Here is a 21,295-nt window from a genome sequence, read left to right on the forward strand (position 1 = left end):
CAGGACAGGCCCATGCAGAGTGGGGGGCAACGGGGTACACTTGCCCCAGGCTTCAGGGGGCTCAGTTGGTTGGGGCCCCCGCCAAGGACCAGCTGAATTTTTGTCTGTTTATAATTTTATTCTAACAAGACTCCTGCTCCAGGTCTCAGACAAGCTCTGCACAGGCCTGTGACAAAGTTAATGTTGCCAGTCCTTCCTGTCGCTTTTGCAGACATCTTTGTACTGCAGAATTGGTCTGCTGACAGGCCTAGTCCCTGAAGCCAGCTCTCCATAGAGTACGTCCTTGGGGATCCTGCCATCTTCCATTCTTTGTGTCCCTCAAGTGTCCAAAAAGCTTTGCCAGCTTTACTGTGCACCTTGACTCCATCTCAGGCACAAAATGTCTTGGGCCACCCCTGGAATAGCAGGTTTTCATAGTGCACTTGTTTTCACATTGGGGAGTAAGCAGATGTTGTAGGCTTTTGAATTGCCTGCCAAACCTATTTAACCCAAGGAAATAGCGTGGAATGTGATGGCTCTTTCTCCAAAATGCCTCCCGCATCCTTCTCTTGTGGCACCAACAGTTGCAGGTGCTTCATTCCGGCTCAGATTTCTTGTCTATCTAAGCCAATATTGTCCACTCTAACTGGCAGCAGCTTCTGATCAGTGCCGACCCTTCACATTAGGTGTGAAGATTTGATGTGAAGTTTAAAGCTCCGTAAGTTCAAAAACATATTGCTAGGTAGGTTCCATACTTTGGTGACATGGTAGAAGGTTATAAAACTGTACATGGGAGAAAGTGGAAAGAGAAATATTTTTTCTCCTTCTCTCATAACATTTGAATCTGTGGGCATCCAATGAAGCTGAATGTTGGAAGATTCAGGGCAGATTTTTAAAAGCTTATTCACACAGAGCAGAGTTTAACTGTGGGACTCCCTGCCACAGGAAGCAGTGATGGCCACCAACTTGGATGCTTTAAAAGAGAATTAGACAGATTCATGGAGGGGAGTTTTATTGATGGCTAATAGCCAGATTGGCTATGTTTTGCCTGCATGGTCAGAGGCAGGAATGCTTCTGAATACCAGTTGGTGGGACCCTCAGGAGTGGAGAGCGCTCTTGTGGGCTCTCTGATCCTGCAGGCTTTCTCAGTGCTCATATTCCATCGCTGCACATGTGACTTTTTCAAAGAAGTGTGTATTCCAATGGAAAGGGTTGCTGTGTTACATAATTCGGCCAGTGATGCTGCTCTAATGTGACATTTGCCTGCTCAACTTGGAGAGGAAAGGAACACTGTTCCATCGCCATGCTCGCTTGGAACTGCCGGTGAACCTGTCCTCCGTTCGCAAGCCTGGCGTGCTCCTACCCACCCTGTGCAGAAGAATGATCGTTTCTCTTCCCTGCTCCCCCTTTAAATATCCTGTCACCATAGCGACTGCTGGAACAGGGTGCCTCGCTGGCAGGCGGGTGCCAGCCTTCCCTGAGCGGCTATGGCTGTTGCGGCAGAAATAATCGGTTTGCTATTTTTAATAAAGTGCGTTGAAGGAGGCGTGATTGACGGCTCGGCCCAGGGGAACCATCGCAGGTGGGGAGGAGGGAGGTTATCCCTTAAAGCGAGGGGGGCGTCGCTGAACCGTGAGTAAAACGGAGGTTATGGATTGGGGCCTGGGGCTCATCGGTGGACCATGTGCTCTATGCATGCAGAAGGCCTTCGGCGAAAAAGGATATGGCAATAGAAGCAGAGGAGCTTTTTCAGCTTTTTCTGGGGGCCACACGCCAGAGGTGACAGTTGTAATTTTTAGCTTTGTACTTCAGGCTAGCTTCCACACACTCTTGCACACCTCTGCTGGGAGGGTGTTCCGCAGGGCAGGTGCCACCACCGAGAAGGTCCTCTGCCTGGTTCCCTGCAAGCTCACTTCTCGCAATGAAGGAACCGCCAGAAGGCCCTCAGAGCTGCATCCATATGAACACTTGTCTGTCTCTCAGCCCTGGATATCTCCCTAAGCTCTTAATGCTCAAGTTCCCCCCAGAGAGGTGGTGCTTTTGGTTATGCAACAACGCCGATCCCTCTCTTTCTCTCCCTGAGCAATCCAACTCAACTCTTTTTCTCTCTCTTGGGACTTTCTGCTCTCCATATGCCCTTGGATATATTCTGCCTGCCCACCCCTTGCCAATTTCTCCTGTTTCGTGTCTTTGCTTGCTCCACCCACGCGCCATGCCCACTGCGTCAGCGGGTCCGAAATCCTGAGGAATCAGCAGTTCAGCTTGTGCGACGATGCAGGGGAAACCGGCTGGCGACTCAGCTGTTTTCTTTTTAGCTGGGCCCGGACCGCTGAGCACCCTCGGAGGCAGCCACGCTGTCGAACTTGGCAGGATCTGCTCCCAAAGTTTCCTCGCATCGGTAACTCCAGGCAGATCTTATTCTGTAGCCCCTGCTATCTCTACATTCCTTCAGGCCACAAGGACTGGGAGTGGATAGTTTATTAGTGGTATTTACAGCCCCAGCATTTAGCCCTCAGAACGGCCTGTGGTTTAAACTGGACTGTTGCCTCGTCTTCTGCCAGCTCGGAGGCTTCAGTCAGAGCGGGATCAGGGCCTTCGTCTCGCCGTCTAATTATGGGCCTGTCCAAACATTGTGGCTTCCTTTTCTTTCCCTTGTGATTATGGCCAGTGTTTCTGAAAAGAGTCCACGTCTCCCTTCCCTGCCAGCGTCCTTCAGTTTCTCTTTCTGTGAGCTAAGCCTTGAGTGGGCAGAGCGGCTTCCTGACCCTCCCCGCTTCTGTGTTGTGAATCCAGCAGGCATTAGAAGCCGCCTTTTATACCAAATCATCTTCTAGTCTAGATTCTCCACCTTCATCCCCCCCTTTCTTTTTTTAACTGGAGATACTTTCAGGAAATTGAACCCCGGGCCATGCCAGGCAGGCACTCTGCCTCTGAGAAACAGCCCTGTCCCGTAACAGCACAGTAAGTGGCCTTATGCTGTTTAATAAATAATAATAAGAAGAAATAATACATTTTTATTTATACCCCGCCCTTCCCGGTTCAGAAAACCGGGCTCCGGGCGGCTAACAACAAATTTAAAACACTTAATTGATGCAACAAAAAATAGCATAAAACACAGTATAAAACACAAATAACAATAAATTCAGAACTCAAAAATCAATTTAGAGGGCAAATCCATCCAATAAACATTAGATGATCACCTGGGCTAGCTGGCTAAATTAGTCCTATTTGGGCCAGCGAGGAGACCAGGGGAGAATTAGCTGTGGGATCCCAGAGCGGGTAATCTTCATAAAAAGGGGAGGAAGGGGAATAAAAGATCAGGCTAAATTCAAGTTGAAAGCCAGGTGGAATAGCTTCATCTTACAGGCCCTGCAGAAGGCCCTGGTCTCATGGGACAGAGCATTCCACCAGGTCGGAGCCATCACTGAGAAGGCCCTGGCCCTGGTGGAGGATAATCTGACTTCCTTAGGGCCCGGGACCTCTAAACTATGATTATACATGGAACTTAAGGTCCTCTGTGGGGCATACCAGGCGAGGCGGTCCCGTAAATACGAGGGCCGTAAGTCCATCTGACTCAGTATTGTCAGCACTGACTGGCAGCGGCGCTCCAGGATTTCAGATTGGGGTTCTCTCCCCCAGCCCAGATCTTCAGACAAGGGGACATTCCCAGGTTGAACCCTGGGACCTTCTGCATGCAAAGCAGGCGCGTTCGCACTGAGCTCTTCCCTTGGGAATAAGGGTTCTAGTCCTCATGGTTCCTAGCGTGAGGCGGATTGAATTGGAACCTAGGAAGCTGCCTTATACTGAGTCGGGCCATTGGTCCATCTAACTCAGTGTTCTCTATGCTCTGCTCTCCCGGGTTTCAGCTGGGGGTTGATCCCGAGGGCCTTCTGCATGCATAGCAGCTGCTCTGCCACTGAGTTGTGCTCCCTCCTCCTTCTGCCTCGTGGGGGAAGAACGCCCTGCTCCTTAATTCTAAATATGCAGTTGCTCAGTTTGGAAGGAATGGCATGCTTCCATTCTTTGGTCATCTTACACCCTATCCCAGCAACGATGGATCAGGCAATTAATTAATTTGTTGGCCACCCGATACAGGGCAGTTTCTTGCAATCAAGCTTGCTTAAAACGGCCGCCCATATTTAAGAGATTGTGGCATAAAACGCCACCCTCCGCAGGACGCAATGATGGACACATAACAGCAGCTAGTAATTTTAACAACTGTTTTGTGTGTGTGTGTTTTAAAAATGTTTTTATATTGCTGCACACTGATGAGAAGGCAATGTATGAATACTTTAATGACAGAAATACCAGATCAGATCATAATAAATAATCTCAGAGACTGGATCGAGCGGCAATAGCTTCATTTTGTTTCCTTGCACTTGAGGGACGTCCGTCTGTCGGAACGCAAAGCCAGCAGATTCAGAGTGTGCAAGCTCAGAAGGAAAAGGGGAACAGTCTCCAGATGAGCGGCTTCTTCTTTTTGCCCCTGTTTTTCAAGCACTTCTCTTTTTCATCATTATGATGATGATGATCACTATTATTATTTCTTTCCTCTGGCTTGCTAAGTGCTCTCTTCCTCTTTGGGGTGGGAGGAGAAGCTTAAAAGTGGTTGTGTGGAAAACCACCCTGCGTCCAAAAATACAAGGCTTGGAAAAGGCAGCCAGGAAGCCAAGAGCTGCTTGGCGTTCTTTTGTAACAGCTCCCTTGAGCCTAAAAAACTGATTTCCTCCCTCCTTGACTTTCTCCGCTGGCAGAATAATGGAAGAAGCTGTTTTCACAAGTCCCTTCCACTGCGTTTCTGTTTAACTGAAGCTCTTAAATTTGCATGCTGCGGGGCAAAGGAGGAGAAGGTGTATACTTTTTTTTTTTTAAAAAAAGAGAGAAACTTAGGTTTCTAGTCCTCATGGGTGCAGACATAAATCTGTTTTTAGCCCACCATCAATTTTAATTACTAATACCTGAGGGGTTGTATTATTGTTTTATTCCTTTTGTGGAGCGTTTTGAAGTTTGTTCATTGTAACAACAACAACAACAACAACAACAACAACAACAACAATAATTTATTATTTATACCCCGCCCACCTGTCTAGGTCCCCCCCCAGCCACTCTGGGTGGCTTCCAACAAAACACTATAATACAATAACCTGTTAAATATTAAAAGCTTCCCTAAACAGGGCTGCCTTTAGAGGTCTTCTAAAAGTTTGGTAGTTATTTTTCTCTTTGACATCTGGTGGGAGGGCGTTGTACAGTAGTTTGTTTTTTTTACAGCCAAGCAGTAGATAAATCTTGTGAAATAATAATAAAATAAAATAAAATTGTTGTACCTTTGACCACAGTACAGTTGACCAACAGGGTGTTGCAAAAACTTCTTTAAAAGGAAACACAGATTTTTTTTCCGCCACAGAAGCCTGCATTTCATCAACTGTACATGCATTCCACAAATTATCCCCACTGGCCCTGTTTCCTGTCACAAGGAGGAGGCAGCTGCTCTGCAAAGCAGGTTGGCATCTTCCCACCTACACCCCCCCCCCAAAAAAAAATTCCCTTTCTTATTACTGGGAATCTTATTTGGCAAGCTTTCTGGCTCCTGAGATTTCTCTAGGAGTCGCCTGTCTGCTTTCAAGGGCACATCTACATCCATGAGGACTAGAAACCTGCAGAGCGTCCCCTTTTAAAAACACAACAGCAGAGCTTAAATTCTCCGGAAAGCGTAATTAGGCTCATTTTAATTGTTTTTAAATAGTTATGTAATTTTGCAACTGCAAGTCACTTGGGGCTTCCTTTGGTGGCAGTGATGGGCAGAGGCTGATCTACACTGTGACCAGTCTCCTTAGGTAGTTCGTAGAATCAAAGAGTTGTAGCCTTGGAAGGGGTCCCAAGGGTCATCTAGTCCAACCCAAGTCCAGATTGGCTGTTGTGTGTCTTGGCTTCCCTCTTCCTTTTTCACCTCGCCATCCGTGCTCTCGTTTCAACCACAACTTTGCTCTTTGGCACCACGACTTGCACAGCAGCGAGGGGTCCCAGAAGGACCCCTTCTTACTGTTATTCCTTCCTGCCTGATGCTCTGAGCAGCTCCGGGAGATGGCTGGATATAACCTCACCCTCTCTGTTTCCCACAATGCCCCTGGTCCGGCATCACCCTGAGGAATTGTGGGAAGTTTCCTTGTCACCTTGTCATTCGCCTTTTCTGAGACTGGGACGGGGAGACAGGCTTCAGACCCCACAAGAGGGGTGGGACCTCAAACTCCACCCTCTGCCACCGGCCCTGATCTGTATCCTGCCCCTCAAGTGTCCTGAGTGAGGAGGTGAACCCCACACCAAGAGGCTGGTCTCCCCAGAGATCCCTTGAAACACAGAGCCTTGGGGACAACCCTCCACTGTTGTTGATCTTCAGAGGGTTGGCGCAGGCCAAACCCAGCCGCCCAGGAGCACCAGAAGAACTTCTGCCTAGCACACGGAAGCGCCTTGGTTCTTCCCAGCCTCTCCCTTGGTTCAAGAGAGGGTATGGTGGCGCCTCTTGCTAAGCCAGCCTTGGGGAAGCTGGCTAGGGAGGAATCAGCTGGGCTGTTTATAGCTGTCCGCCACATAATTGTGCACAGCTGTCTGAAGTTAAGCCCTCTCCGCACAGGTCCCTTGCTGTCTTTTTTAGCATGGAAGCTGGCAATTTTTTTAATAATTCGAGAGAGCGCAAACAGCCTGGCATGATAGATGGAACCAGCTGCTCTCCTGGACGCAGTGGTGAGAGGGAGATAAGATGTCCTTTTTTGAGTCTGGAGTCTTATTTAGGGTCAGAATTAAATACAGCCAAGGAAGGCGTGTAGCTCAGGGGCAAAGTGCCTTATCTGCCTTAGTTCAGAATCATGAGGACTAGGATCTTGGGACAGCTCAGTAGCTGAGCAGCTGCTTCGATGCAGAAGCCTGCAGGTGTAATTGCCAGGCAGGGCTAGGAAAAGGGGCCCCACAGGGTCCTTGCTTTGTAGAAGCACCTCTGCCAGCCTTCGGGCAGTCGGCCTTGATTTTGCCCGTCGCACACGTTAATCGGGATCTGAGCGCCGGACAATGAGGTCAGCAACCCGTTCCTGTGCTTTTGCGTGCCTACGCAGAAGAAAATTTCTCCTGCACGCAGAGCCTCTGTGAAGCTATCAAGGCTAAGTAGCCTTTGGCTAGGCCTGTCCTCTACGATTTTGACATCCTGTGGCAATGAGTTCCACAGGTTAATCCCACCCTTGCGTGCAGAAGCACTTCCTGCTGGTCAGTCCTGAATCCAATGGCCAACCTGGATTTCTAGCATTAGAAAAGAGTGAGGGGACCTCCATTTGCTCTCTGCCTCTCCAATACGTTTGTCATTGCATGTGTCCCTATCATAAGAATAGAAAGCTTTGCAGAATCTTTTCCCCAGCCCTGCCTGGGATCGAACTTGGCACCTCTTCTGCATGCAAGCCATGCCCTCCCCCCTTTGCAAAGGGAATCCGTTGCCATGTTCATCTGAGTCACCACCGCTGCATGTGTGAGACGCAGAGCAACGCTTACAGGAAACCCAAGTGCCTGCCCTCTGCACCAGGTTATAACAATTATCCTTCTGGCTCTGCCTTTCTCTTGCTGAGACCACCAGTGGCCCTCGAGGGCGTCGGACAGAGAAGAGTCCTTTGAATCTGGGACCTAAGACCATAACAAGAGCCTGCTGGGTCAGGCCAGTGTCCCAGCCAGTCCAGCATCCTGTTCTCCCAGCGGCCACCCAGATGCCTGTGGGAAACCCACAAGCAGGATTCGAACACAAGAGCAACTCCCCCTTCCTGCAGTTTCCAGCAGCAGGTATTCCAAAGCATTGCTGCCTTCACTATGGAGGCACAGCCTAGCCACAAATTTGCCTCTTTTAAAGCCATCCCATTCCTGCCTCCTACTGGAGCAAGTTTAATTTTGTGCTGCATGCAGAAGTCCATCCCTTCCACTTTGCAGAAATCTACCCCCCCCCCGAAACTCCTCTGGTCCAGGTAGGCTCCCTGGCTGGTCCCCCCCCTTCCTCGCAGCCCGCTAGTGAGCTGCCCTCTGCCTGTGTGTGTATGTGCGTACTGAATGCCAAAAAAAGAAAGGGAGGGGAAAGAAATGGAACCACCACCCTCGTAAGCTTCCGTCTGTGAATCATTTCTCAAGCAGCCTCTCTCTCTCTCTCTCCTTCATTGCAATGTGGTTTTCCGACCAGAGAAGCTCCACAGAGTTCTGCATTCTGAGTCTGGTGTGCAGATGCTGCTCAGGCGAGGCTGGAGTCGGACGGCACTCCTGTTGATGCAGCAAAGAGCGCGATCCCACGGCACAAGTGAGTCCCCCTCTCCGCATTTTTAAAATGTTATTTATCGGCAGGGATGGAGAGATGCATCTCTCCCTCTTTCTCTCTCTCTCTGCCCCCCAATGTGTTTTGCCTGCTGGTGGGGATTCCGGGATGCTTTAGAAATAGCCCCCAATGGGGCAACGGGGTGGGGAGCTGGACCGTACGTTCTCCCCCCTCCCCAGCCTTTTGAGCCAGCACCCTGCCGGAAAAAGGCTGCTCGGCTTCTGCTTTTTCCGAGACCTTCCCGCGCCCTTCCGCTGGATTGCAGAGAGAGAGAAACCTCAGAAGACGTGGAACGTGGCTTCCCTTTTTCCTTGCAGAAGCTGACACGCTTTGCAAAAAAATAATATTATTTCACCTCCCTGTGTTTCCTGAATCTAGCAGAGGCTCCTGTGCATGCATGTGTGCTTAGCCGGATTAAAGGACCTGCTGTGGTTGCTGTCAGTTGCTCCCCCCCTCCCCACCTCTGCGGAGTTTCCTTAGCGACAGAGACGGGCTGAGCGTCTCTCGGCTTCGTGCAAAAGCATCTCTGGATCAGACCATCTCAGCCTGGCTTTTGCCTCTCCAACAGAGCCGGGCTGGCGCTCCCAGGGGCACATATGCAGCATGTCTCCCCTCTTCCCCTCCTTTTTTTACTCTAGCATCTGGGGGTACACTCTCTCTGCACCTGGAGGCTCCACCTGAGTTTGGCTTCTCCCTCCCCTGGAGTTTGCTTAGCAACAGCAACCCAGGCGCGTTCTCCAGGGCTGCTCTGCTATGGATCGCCTGGAATGAGGAAGGCTGAGAGAAGACAGGTGGCAGTAGTTTTAGCTCAATTCAGGAGATGTAGCAGGTGCCCTGCAGGAAGAAGGTTCCAGGTTCGATCCCCAGAAAGGACCAGAGAGGGAGGAGGGAGATGGGGGGGTAGGAAAACCTGTCTCTGGGATGGCAGAGATTCTGTCTGCAACAGATGACATTGAGCTTCATGAATAAACATAGTCTGGTCCGAACATGGGAAGCTGCCTTCTGCTGAGTCAGACCACTGGTCCATCAAGCTCAGTATTGCCAGCACTGGCTGGCAGCGGCGCTCCAGGGTTTCAGAAGGAGGGACCATCCTGGCCCTGGGATTGAACCATGCAGACTCTCCCCGTGACCTACAGTCCTTCCCCTAAAAATAAAATGAGATTCCAGGCCTTGTGGTGAAGAGCTGGTTTAAATGAGAGCATAGGAATCTGCCTCATGCAGAGCCAGACCAAATAAAAACAAAGCACAAAGTCCTTGTGGTTCTGAATTGAGGGGCTGATTCGAAATACAAACACAGGGAGGTGCTTTACACTGAGGCAGAATGTTGGCCCATCTAGCTCAGTATTGCCGACACTGACTGGCAGGAGCGTCTCTCCAGGGTTTCAGGCAGGGAGTCTCTCCCCCAGCCCTACCCGGAGACGCCATTGGGGATTGAACCAGTGACCTTCTGCATGCAAAGCAGGTGCCGTACCACTGAACTACAGCCCCATCCTCCATAGTCTGCAAAATATCTAGTTCCAAGGGTTCCTTTGGGGGGGAAGCCCATCACCCCCAGATCTCAAGGGTCTTATGTTCTCCTTGCTCCCGCAGGAGGCAGTGACAGCCACCAACGTGGATGGCTTTAAAAGAGGACAACACACATTATTTTAATGTTGTATTTTAATCTTGTTTTTAAGTTGTATTTTTATCAATTGTTTTTATTTTATTTTCTTAAAATAATATTTTATTAAAATTTCAAAAAATTACAGAAATAAGAAAAAGCAATAAAACAAAAAATACAAAATACTGAAAAATTAAAACAAATAAAAACAAATCAGTTTTTCCATATCATATCTTTCATTTGCTTGTTTCCTTGACCTCCTCACACCTCCCTTTTTTGTATTCCAGTTCAGTTAATTCAGCAAATCCTTTCCATCTTTGTTTTTATCTTAATCATGTATCTTAATATATTGTAACTTTACATTCTCACCTATTAACAACCCATTTTTACATACTTCTTTATAACATTACTGCTAAAACCACATAGATTCATTCCGACATCATTCTAACATTCATTAATTTTGCAATATTTCCGTAAGTAGTCTTTAAATTTCTTCCAATCTTCTTCCACCGACTCTTCTCCCTGGTCTCGGATTCTGCCAGTCATTTCCGCCAGTTCCATATAATCCATCACCTTCATCTGCCATTCTTCCAGGGTGGGTAGATCTTGTGTCTTCCAATGCTTTGCAATAGGTATTCTTGCTGCTGTTGTAGTATACATAAAGAAAGTTCTATCCTTCTTTGGCACCAATTGGCCGACCATGCCCAGGAGAAAGGCCTCTGGTTTCTTCAGGAAGGTATATTTAAATACCTTTTTCATTTCATTATAGATCATCTCCCAGAAAGCCTTAATCCTTGGGCACGTCCACGAAAGGTGAAAGAATGTACCTTCAGTTTCTTTACATTTCCAACATTTGTTATCAGGCAAATGGTAGATTTTCACAAGCTTGACTGGTGTCATGTACCACCTGTATATCATTTTCATAATATTATCTCTTAAGGCATTACATGCCATAAACTTCATACCTGTGGTCCATAACTGTTCCCAGTCAGCCATCATAATATTATGTCCAACATCTTGTGCCCATTTAATCATAGCAGATTTCACCGTTTCATCCTGAGTATTCCATTTCAACAACAAGTTATACATCCTTGACAGAGTCTTAGTTTTGGGATCTAACAGTTCTGTTTCCAATTTTGATTTTTCCACCTGGAAGCCAATTTTCTTGTCCAAATTGTATGCCTCCATTATTTGATAATAATGAAGCCAATCTCGCAATTTGTTTTTTAGTTTTTCAAAGCTCTGCAATTTCAGTTTATCTCCCTCTTGTTCCAGAATTTCCCAATATTTCGGCCATTTGGCCTCCATATTGAGCTTTTTCTGAGCCTTTGCTTCCATTGGTGACAACCACCTTGGGGTTTTATTTTCAAGTATTTTCAAGTAGGTCCTTATATCTTGTCCAGACGTTAAACAATGCTTTCCTGACAATATGGTTTTTAAATGCTTTATGCGCTTTGACCTTGTCATACCACAGATATGCATGCCACCCAAATACATTGTTAAAACCTTCTAAATCCAAAATGTCTGTGTTTTCAAGAAGCAGCCATTCTTTCAGCCAGCAAAATGCAGCTGATTCATAGTAAAGTTTAAGGTCTGGCAGGGCAAATCCACCTCTTTCTTTTGCATCAGTTAATATTTTAAATTTTATTCTGGGCTTCTTGCCCTGCCAGACAAATCTAGAAATATCTCTCTGCCACTTCTTGAAACAGTCCATTTTATCCAAAATTTGCAGTGTTTGAAACAGAAACAACATTCAGGTTGCGGGATTCAAGTTGAACAAGTTAAAAACCAAGGTTTTAGAGAAAAATCTAACAGAGGTTGAGAGAGAGAGGTTTCAGAAGGAGACAGGATTAACATTGGTTAAGAGAGTGAAATACCTGGGGGTTAATATGACTGCTAAGAATGTGAATTTATTTAAAGATAATTATGAAAAATGTTGGATGGAAGTGAAAAAGGATTTAGAAATATGGTCAAATCTGAAGCTTTCATTGCTAGGCCGTATTGCTGTGATAAAAATGAATGTATTGCCAAGAATGTTGTTGTATCAATTGTTTTTATACCTGGCGTTAGCCGCCCTGAGCCCAGTCTTGGCTGGGGAGGGCAGGGTATAAATAAAATTTATTATTCTTATTATTATTCTTGGAAGAGAAGTCTGTCGATGGCTCCTAGGCACAGTGGCTGTGTTCTGCCTCCACGACTGGAGGTATAAAGCGCTTCTGAACATCCGTTTCCTGGGAATCGCAGGTGGGGAGAGCTTCAGCGGATGCCCAGGTCCTGCTAGCTTGTGAGCTTCCCGTGGGGTGCAGTGGGTCAGTGCATCTGGCTGTTGACCAGAAGGTGGGTGGTTCGAGCCCACCCTGGGGGTTGGACTAGATGACTCTCAGGGTTCCCTTCCAAATCCATGATTCTGGGATCACGTCACTTCTAGGATTCTATGTGCAGCTGCTTGACTATTGTGGGAACAGGAGGCTTGCCCAGGTGGGCCACTGGCCTCATCCAGCAGGCTCGACTTCTTCTGTCGCATTCCCAATGGCAGCAGGTGAGAAAAGGTTGGGGGGGGGTATATTGCAAAAGCTGCAGAACTGAAGGCAGGCAGGACAGGGAACCGGCCAGGCTGGCTTGGGGGCTGATGGGATTTAGAGTCCAGCAACATCTTCAGGAATTCCCCTTTGCTGTTGAACGGGTCACAGCACATGAGCAGATTCCTTGTGTGGGCAGCAATGCCTGCCCTCTCCTGTCAGCCACAGATGGCAGCTAATACGAGCCTCCATGTGTAAGGGCAGCGTCCCCAAGATTGCCAGCCACCGTAGGAGAATATCCAGTGACTTCACATCTGGCTGTTGCGCTCCCCAAATTCGCCTGCTTGGCTACTGTGGGGAACAGGATGGTTGTGAATAGGGGGGCCTTTGGTCTGATCCAGCCCAGGCACTTCCAATGCTCTTATTGCACTGAGTGAAAGGAGGAGGGGCTATTCACCTCCCCACCCACTCCTCAAATCATCTTTGTTTTATAGCTTTGCCCCTTCCAGCATTCTTCAGTTTTTGGATGCATTTTATTATTACATTAGACCATCAGAAGAGAGCCTGGGTGTGGGATCAGGCCCATCTAACGCAGTATCCTGTCCCCACAGTGGCCAACCAGATGCCCCAAATGGGACCTCAGCACAAGAGCAGCTCTCTGTCCACTTGCGATTTCCAGCAACTGGTATTCAGCACTGACTATGTCTCCTAGAGCTCTAGGGATCGTCTGGCGAGATCGATTGGCAGGATAATAGAATATTAGATTTGGAAGGGACCCGCAAGGGTCATCTAGCCCAACCCCCTGCAATGCAGGAGTCGCAGCTGAAGAATCCCTGACAGATGGTCATCCTGTCTCCACTGGAGAAGATTCCTCTGTCATCTGAAGTAGTCCATTCCAAGCAAAAGGAATAGGAAGGAGAGAGGGCTTTTCCTTGTGATGTATTAAGATTATGTAGAAACCTGGGTTCAAATCCTGTATTCACCCACAAAGGTTCCCAGGTGGCCTTGGACCAAACCTCAACATTTTAACTTTTTATTCATATGTGTAATGAGTAGGGATGGGGGAGAAGAACTCAGTTGGGTTCTCATTTTAACACAAACCCACCTGAACCAATAAAAGGTAAAGGGACCCCTGACCATTAGGTCCAATCGCGGACGACTCTGGGGTTGCGGCGCTCATCTCGCTTTACTGGCCGAGGAAGCCGGCATACAGCTTCTGGGTCATGTGGCCAGCATGACTAAGCCGCTTCTGGCGAACCAGAGCAGCGCACGGAAACGCCGCTTACCTTCCCGCTGGAGCTGTGCCTATTTATCTACTTGCACTTTGACGTGCTTTTGAACTGCTAGGTTGGCAGGATCAGGGACCGAGCAACGGGAGCTCACCCCGTCGCGGGATTCAAACCGCCGACCTTCTGATTGGCAAGCCCTATACGCAAACCCAAAAATGTCTCTCTTCTGTGTAATCCACACTCTTCCCAACTTTGTGGTCCTGTTCTCCAACCAGAAGTAATTGCCGTGGCTACTGGGATAAGTGTTTGGGTAGGTTTGTGGAGTGTTGTTCTCTTGTGGGCAGGCTTGCCAGACCTCCTGCCGTCTGAGTCGCTGCTGCATCCCAGGGTGGAGATGGGTAGGAGCGATGCAATGGCAGTGCAGTTCAAATGTGCCAGCAGGAGCCTCGCCACTACCCTGCTTCCTCCAGGTATGCAGCACCAACCAGGTCGGTGGGAGGTCAGGTACGTAGTGCGGCCTACCATGACTTACGACGGGGCCTTCTCAGTGGTGGCACCCCAATTGTGGAATATCCTTCCCTGGCCACTTTGAGATTGGGCTGGTACGACATGGACTATCTTTTGGGACCAGGTAGAAGCATTTATTCCACCGCCCCGCACACACGTGTTTTGAGTTGTCAGCATCAGCCTATGCTGTGTAGAAGATGCAACAGATGTGTGGAGTGGGTGGGTGTGTTTTGCTCAATTTTTTAGACTGTGAACTGTAGATTCTGTGAATATATTTTTGATGGGTTGGTTTTGAGGTAACGTTTGGATGCAGCGACCCTCCTTGAGTTCTTTGTATGATAAAGAGCCGTAGCTCCTTAGTAGAGCATTTTCTCTGCGTGCAGAAGGACCAGGTTCAGTCCCCAGGTCAGGCTAGTTGAGACTCCCTGTCTGAAATCCTGGAGAGCTGCTGCCAGTCAGTGTACGCAGTACTGAGCAAGGTGAACAATGCCTAGCTAGATAACTCTGTGAGACTGCCTGTGTTTTGGATGCTGCTGGGTCCGGGTTCAGTCTCCAGACTTAAAAAAGCACTCAGCTTGCAGACTCTCCTATTAAACCACCCCTTAATTCAGAACCATGAGGACCAGAATCTTGCTAGATAGACCAACGGATTTGGCTCAGTAAAAGGGCAGCTTCCTGTTTAAGGCTGCGGGGTGTATGCAGGTAGGATAGAAATAAATACTGCCTGAAAAGAACTAAGGATTTACTTTTAGCACCGTAAACAATAATTTTCACACACTTAAATAACCAACGAAAATGACATAGCCGTTCCACTTAAGCCCATGTTGCCCCAGGGCCCATTCGTCACTCTGTCCTGCGCAGGGTGTCACGCTCTTGAGTCCCAGGGTTTTGCGAGTTATTCTGCAAATATATGGCAGGTATACTTTTAAAAACAGCAGTAAATCTAGAGAAGCTCACCGAATTGGGGGAGCTTCTTGCAAAAGCTCGGCTTTTCATCACTCCTTCCTCCTCCTCCTCCTCCTCCCCACGTGTCAGTGAGTTCTGGCTGATGAATCCCGACAAATCTTAGCACACAACAACTCCTTTCTGTCCCTCATGGAATGCAAGGCTGCCCTTTGCCAGGAAATCTACAGAGCCAGGGAGGTGGGTGGAGTAAAGTTTCAGATCCAGCTGAGAGATAAGAGGGGGCAGAGCCTGGCTGCTGCAGGATCAGGCCCAAGGGGGCCTGCCCAGTGCGAGATCCTGTTCTCACAGCAGCCAGCCAGATGCCCCCAATGGGAAGCCTGTGGGGAGAACCCAGGGGCAACACACAACCATTTCCCCATGTGCCCATAAACTGGTATTCAGAGAGGCAGACTGCCTCCATCCCTGGGGGTAGATTGTATGGGTGCAAAAGGCCTCTTGGATTTCTCCAAGAGTGGGATGGGGTGTTCAGAAGCTCACTGGTTTCTGCGTGTGGCTGGGGAGAAAGCTGGAGAAGGCTGGCATTAGGGTTAGGTTGCAATGAGATTGCAAACTGGAGCACTAACAAAGGCAGACTCTTGTAACTGTTGGGCCAGGGCTGGCTAACCCAGCTCCCATCATCCCTTCATATAGTATCCAAATCAAGGGAAGTCATAGTCCAGGGGTCAGCAAACCTTTTCAGCAGGGGGCCGGTCCACTGTCCCTCAGATCTTGTGGGGGGGCGGACTATATTTTTTTGGGGGGGAGATAACCCAGAGATGCATTTTAAATAAAAGGACACATTCTACTCATGTAAAAACACGCTGATTCCCGGACTGTCTGTGGGCCAGATTTAGAAGGCGATTGGGCCAGATCCAGCCCCCGGGCCTTAATTTGCCTACCCGTGTCATAGTCCCTCTCTCTTCTGCCTTGGTCAGGCCCCACCTGGAGCCCTGTGTCCAGTTCTGGGCGCCACAATTTAAGGAGGACGTTGACAAGCTGGAAGGTGTGCAGAGGAGGGCGACCAGGATGGTCAAGGGCCTGGAAACCAAGCCTGATGAGGAACAGTTGAAGGAGCTGAGTATGTTTAGTCTGGTAAAATAGAGACTGAGAGGAGATATGATAGCTATCTTCAGATATCTCAAGGGCTGTCACATGGAAGAGGGAACAAGCTTGTTTTCTCCTGCTCTGGAGGGCAGGACTTGAAACAAGTTGCAAGAAAGGAGATTGCGACTCAACATCAGGATGAACTTTCCAACAGCAAGAGCCGTTCGACAGTGGAATGGTCTCCCTCAGGAGCTGGTGGTCTCTCCTTCCTTGGAGGCTTTTAAGCAGAGGTTGGATGGTCCTCTGTCATGGATGCTTTAGCTGAGAGTCCTTCATTGCAGCAGATCAGGCTAGAATCTACCACTGTGATTCTGTGATCCCTGACCCTCAGCCATGCTGTCTGCTGGGAGTTGGACTCTGGCAGCACCTGGAGGGCCAATGCTCCCCCAACTCCACTCTGCAGCTTCTGTTACCTTTCTGGACCTCTAGCTGTCTCTCACCTTCTATCGAGCTTCGGGGGGGGGGGATTAACGCATACATGCGTTGGGATAACTGGGAAATAGGCCTTGTTGCATGCCTTGTTGTTGTTCAAGAGGTCTGTGTTTCCTTTTGGGAATGCGGCACAACAGAGGCTGGGATGTCTTTAGGGTGCTTCTCGGTCGCTTCACTGCCTCTCAACACCAAACTCTGGCTTTGTCCTTCTAATTAACCTGAATTAGCAAGGCCCCACCCCCCACCCCCGCATTTTGCATCTCACTCAGAGCCCCTTTCCTTGGCTCTCTTAATGGCCCATCACCCAAGCGATCGCCTCAACGCAGGAAGCTAGTCTGGCTTATATTCGAACACTTGCTTGATCCAGGAGTTAGAAGGATCTTGCATACAGCCTCTTCCCGCTCCAAACTCATAACAAGATTTATCAATTCCCAGTGGCTCCTGTAGAACCATAGAATTGCAGAGTTGGAAGGGATCCCAAGGGTCATCTAGTCCAACCCTCTGCAACCCAGGAATCTTTTTGCCCACGACTCAGAGGTTCAGAGTCTCGTGCTCTACCAACCGAGCTGATAGGACTGTCTCTGTATTTCACTTTTCTCCAGAGAAGTCCAGTTTGTCTTTACAATATTGCCAGGCAGTTCCGACTGGGTTTTGTTCACCTCCCCTCCATCTACCTGGTCTAAAGTCTGTGAGCCAAACTCCCAGCCACTGCTCTTCCTGGCTCTTCCAAGCCCAAAAGAAGCCAGTCAGGGAGTGCTTCCTGGGCTTCAGCTTTCCCTATTAGAAACCCCCAGCCATTCTTCTCCCATCTCTCTCTGTCTCATGCTAAGGAAACTATTTTCCTGCTGGGTGTCGGCAGTGCTGATTGCATATCGATTACCTGTCAAATGCCTGTGGTGGCCTAGTTGGTTAACATTTTTAAATTGTAGCATCACGGGGCCTTTTCTGCGGGGCAGAAGCCCTGAGATTCAGGCTGGTGAAATCCTCCCCACCCCATCCCCACCCCCCACCCCCGGCTGGATTTGCTCACTGCACACCACAGGTTTTTCCCCCGGGGGAACTCACAGGAACTCAGTTCTGGCACCTCTCGAGGGCACCATTGCCATTCTAAGAGAACGAGTGAGGGGTTCAAGATGAGTTCCAGCACCCCTTTTTCTAGAAAAATAGCACTGGGAGTGTGTATTGCGGGCTGGGGGTGCGGAGAGCAGGGAATCCACCAGGCTCTATGGCACCTGCTTGGGTTCCCCATCAATGTGTTTCACGAATCTTCATCTCCGTCAACCATCCTCTCCATCTATTTGCTTCCTTTGCCACCTCTCCCCCCCCTTTATTATTATTATTTTTTCCCTGTTCTTTATAATCACACAGTCATCCAGGGACGTCAAATAACTTACAGAAAAATCATTCAGTCAAAATTTGCCACCTCTCAAGCCGGCTTGCGTCTGACCGAGATGAGTCGGGCGTGAGGCTGGTATCTCTCAAACGCTGCGGTTTCCAACGGGCTTCGAGGGAGTCTCTTTCGACCTCTCCTAGTCCTATCTTGGCTTTGCTGCTGTTTCCTGACTTCTGTAACCCCCGGTAGGGAAGCTGTGAAAACCTCCCCCTTCCCCATAACACCCCCCTCCAGAGCCTTTCTTTGACCCATCTATCTTTTTGCTTTAGTCAAAGAACTGTGGGGTTTTGGTTTGGACCACTGCCCGAAGCTTCGAGCTTGCTCTTCTGCCTGATAAAAAAATAATAATAATAAATAATAAAATTTTATTTATATCCCGCCCTCCCCAGCTGAACCCGGGCTCTGAGCGGCTAACAACAATAAAAGTAACACAGCATTCTAAAATCAATTCATTCTAAAATCAATTCAGAATCAAATTAATGGCAACCATTGGGCTAGAGTTCTGTGAGGATTACCAGAGGAGGGGGTCAGGCTGTGCCTTGGCCAAAGACCTGGTGGAACAGCTCTGTCTTGCAGGCCCTGCGGAAAGATGTCAAGTCCCGCAGGGCCCTAGTTTCTTGTGATGGAGCGTTCCACCAGATCGGGGCCACGGCTGAAAAGGCCCTGGCTCTGGTTGAGGCCAGCCTAACCTCTCTGTGGCCCGGGACCTCCAAGATGTTTTTGTTTGAAGACCGTAAGACTGTGGGACATACCAGGAGAGACGGTCCTGTAGGTACGAGGGTCCTAGGCCATATAGGACTTTGCTTTGCTTTTTGAGGAGCGCTAAAAAATAAATCACCTGCCTCCTTTTGGAGAAGCCTGCTCTACATCTGTCGCAGGTGTGCCTTCTCAGTGGAAGGCAGTGGGCCCCACGCAGGGGTGCGACGGGCACCCTCCTCTGAGTCTGGGCAAACCTCTGTGTATCTGCCTCATGGGTGATTGAATTTGGCTGGTCAAAAGCTCTGTGCAGAGATGTGGCAGAATTATTTGCAGAGGAGAATGACTCCCATCCTTAACCCTTATCAGTCGATACTTTGTCCCTTTCAACACAAACGCATCGCAGAGAGGGTTAAGGGGTTGTCTCCCAGCAGAGGCCCCACGGCAACTAATCTTAGCCAGCCGTTTCTGCTTTTCCCATGTGTTGTTTTTTTTGTACCGGATGTCGAGAACACCAGTCCTTTGAAGGCAGGCGAGTGGGCGGGAGAGAATTGAAAGGCAGCTTTTTAATAAAAGACAAGCGGGTGTTCCTTCCTCGACAAGCACTAACGACACGATGGATTGATGGGCACCTGGTGCCCAGACACACGTGGCAGACGGGTCACCGATATGTTTATTATTTGTGCTTTGAGGCCTCTTCCTGAATCAAATGGTTCCAGGGCAGGTTGCAAAACCATCCCAGTTAAAAGCATATTATGACTCTCATGGGACCATAGAGTTGGCCATCTAGTCCAAGCCCCTCCAGTACAAGAATTGCAACTAAAGAATCTTTGACAGATGTCCGCCCAACCTCTACTTTAAAAATCCCAAGGAAGGAGAATTCACCACCTTCTGTTCCACTGTCAAACAGCTCTCACTGTCAGAAATTTGAACTTTTAAGGACCGCCTCTCAACATATGAACCGACCCGGACTCTGCAATCATCCTCTGAGGCCCTTCTTCATGAGAGGTGTGGAGGGTGGCAACACGAGAAAGGGGCCTTTTCTGTGGTGGCTCCCCATTTGTGGGATGCTCTCCCCAGGGAGGCTGACATGGCGCCTTCATTGTACTGTCATACCTCATGTTATGTCCGCTTCATGTTACGTTCTTTCAGGTTATGTCCCGTGGAGACCCAGAAGTAACAGAAAGGGTTACTTCCGGGTTTCGCCGCTCGCGCATGCGCAGATGTGCAAAATGACATCACGCGCATGCGCAGAAGTGGCGAATTGCAACCCGCATGTGCGCAGACGCACCGCTGCAGGTTGCGTTCTTTTCATGTTGCGAACGGGCCTCCGGAACGGATCCCATTCACAACCAGAGGTACCACTGTATACTTTTAGGCACCAGACAAAAACATTCCTCTTCAACCAGGCCTTGGTGCCATGCTCCACCACCCCTCAAACCACAGAGGGTATGCCAAGGGGGCCTCTTCTGCTGATCTTAATCCCCGGGCAGACTGACATGGAAGGAGACGGCCCTTTGACTGTTGGGGACCCCAGTCATTTAGACTTTACATGACAGTGTTAACATATTCTTGGGAGACACACCACTCAGTCTCGAAGCTTATGGGCCACTTACAGCCTTTTTTCACCCTAACCTACCTCGCACTGTGGTTGTGGGGAGTAAATGAGGAAGGGAAGGACCGTACACGCGACCTTGACCTCCTCAGAGTAGAAAAGGTGGGATGCCAAAGCAATAAATAAACAAAACAAACCTCCTTGCCTGCAGAGCAATAATTCAAGGCCTCTCGTCCCTACAGTTTGAGGGGGGCTACTGTTGAGGGGGCGCCTTCTAAAACTGGCTGCTGAAAATCACTTTTGTGATCCTTCTGTGATGTTGTCTGTGTGAAGAGAGAGAGATCAGAGAACATTTGGAATATCTCTTCCAGATGCTGTGTCAGCCCGCGCCAGATGTTCTCTGCCTCTGCCGGGGAGTGGGGTGGAGAAAGGGGCTCAGCAGGCTGTCCCCATGTCCTACTCTACCTGGAGACAAAATGTCTGCTTTGCAGGGTGGGCGGGCTTCAAATTGCACCTGGGCATCTGAAATGAACAGGTACATCAATACACAAAGGTCATGTGGGCACATGATGGTGCGCTGGAAGGTAATTCTATTCAAATAATAGCTACTGCTTCTCTGGTTGTGTGGTGCAATGGTTAGCATGTCGGACTAGGGTTCGAATCCCCGCTCAGCTATGAAGCTCACTTGGGCCAGCCACTGCCTCTCCCAGCCCAGCCTACCTCACAGGGTTGTTGCGGGAATAAAATTGGGGAAGGGAGCAATGTACTCACCACCTTGAGCTCCCTGGAGGAGAAGGTGCAGTATTACCTGCAACAAATAAGTAAATAAAATGCATTTATACGTACCATTTCGACTGTGGGAATAAGGCAACCAAATACGGGTTGTAGCCAAACAGAAATATATGAATCAAAAGTTTATATAAGAATTATACATTAATATAGAACTTTACAATATACATTTTATTTCATTTGTTTTATACAATTTCTATATAGCAAGAAAAAGAAAC

General features: G+C 48.8%; 1 protein-coding gene across 5 annotated transcripts in view; it reads left to right on the forward strand.

The window, feature by feature from the left end:
- SPECC1 (sperm antigen with calponin homology and coiled-coil domains 1) overlaps positions 1-21,295 on the forward strand; it is a 111,029-nt gene that overhangs the window by 1,582 nt on the left and 88,152 nt on the right. For 2 of the 5 annotated variants that reach the window (XR_008327844.1, XM_053367630.1), the window contains exon 1: positions 8,115-8,293. The gene's annotated coding sequence lies outside the window, so the exon portion shown is untranslated. Of the gene's footprint in view, positions 1-8,114; positions 8,294-21,295 lie in introns of those variants that run through there. The other 3 variants (XM_053367626.1, XM_053367628.1, XM_053367625.1) reach the window with 3 other exon arrangements.

The sequence above is a fragment of the Podarcis raffonei genome, chromosome 15 (genome assembly GCF_027172205.1).
Source record: "Podarcis raffonei isolate rPodRaf1 chromosome 15, rPodRaf1.pri, whole genome shotgun sequence".
Lineage (NCBI taxonomy): Eukaryota > Metazoa > Chordata > Lepidosauria > Squamata > Lacertidae > Podarcis > Podarcis raffonei.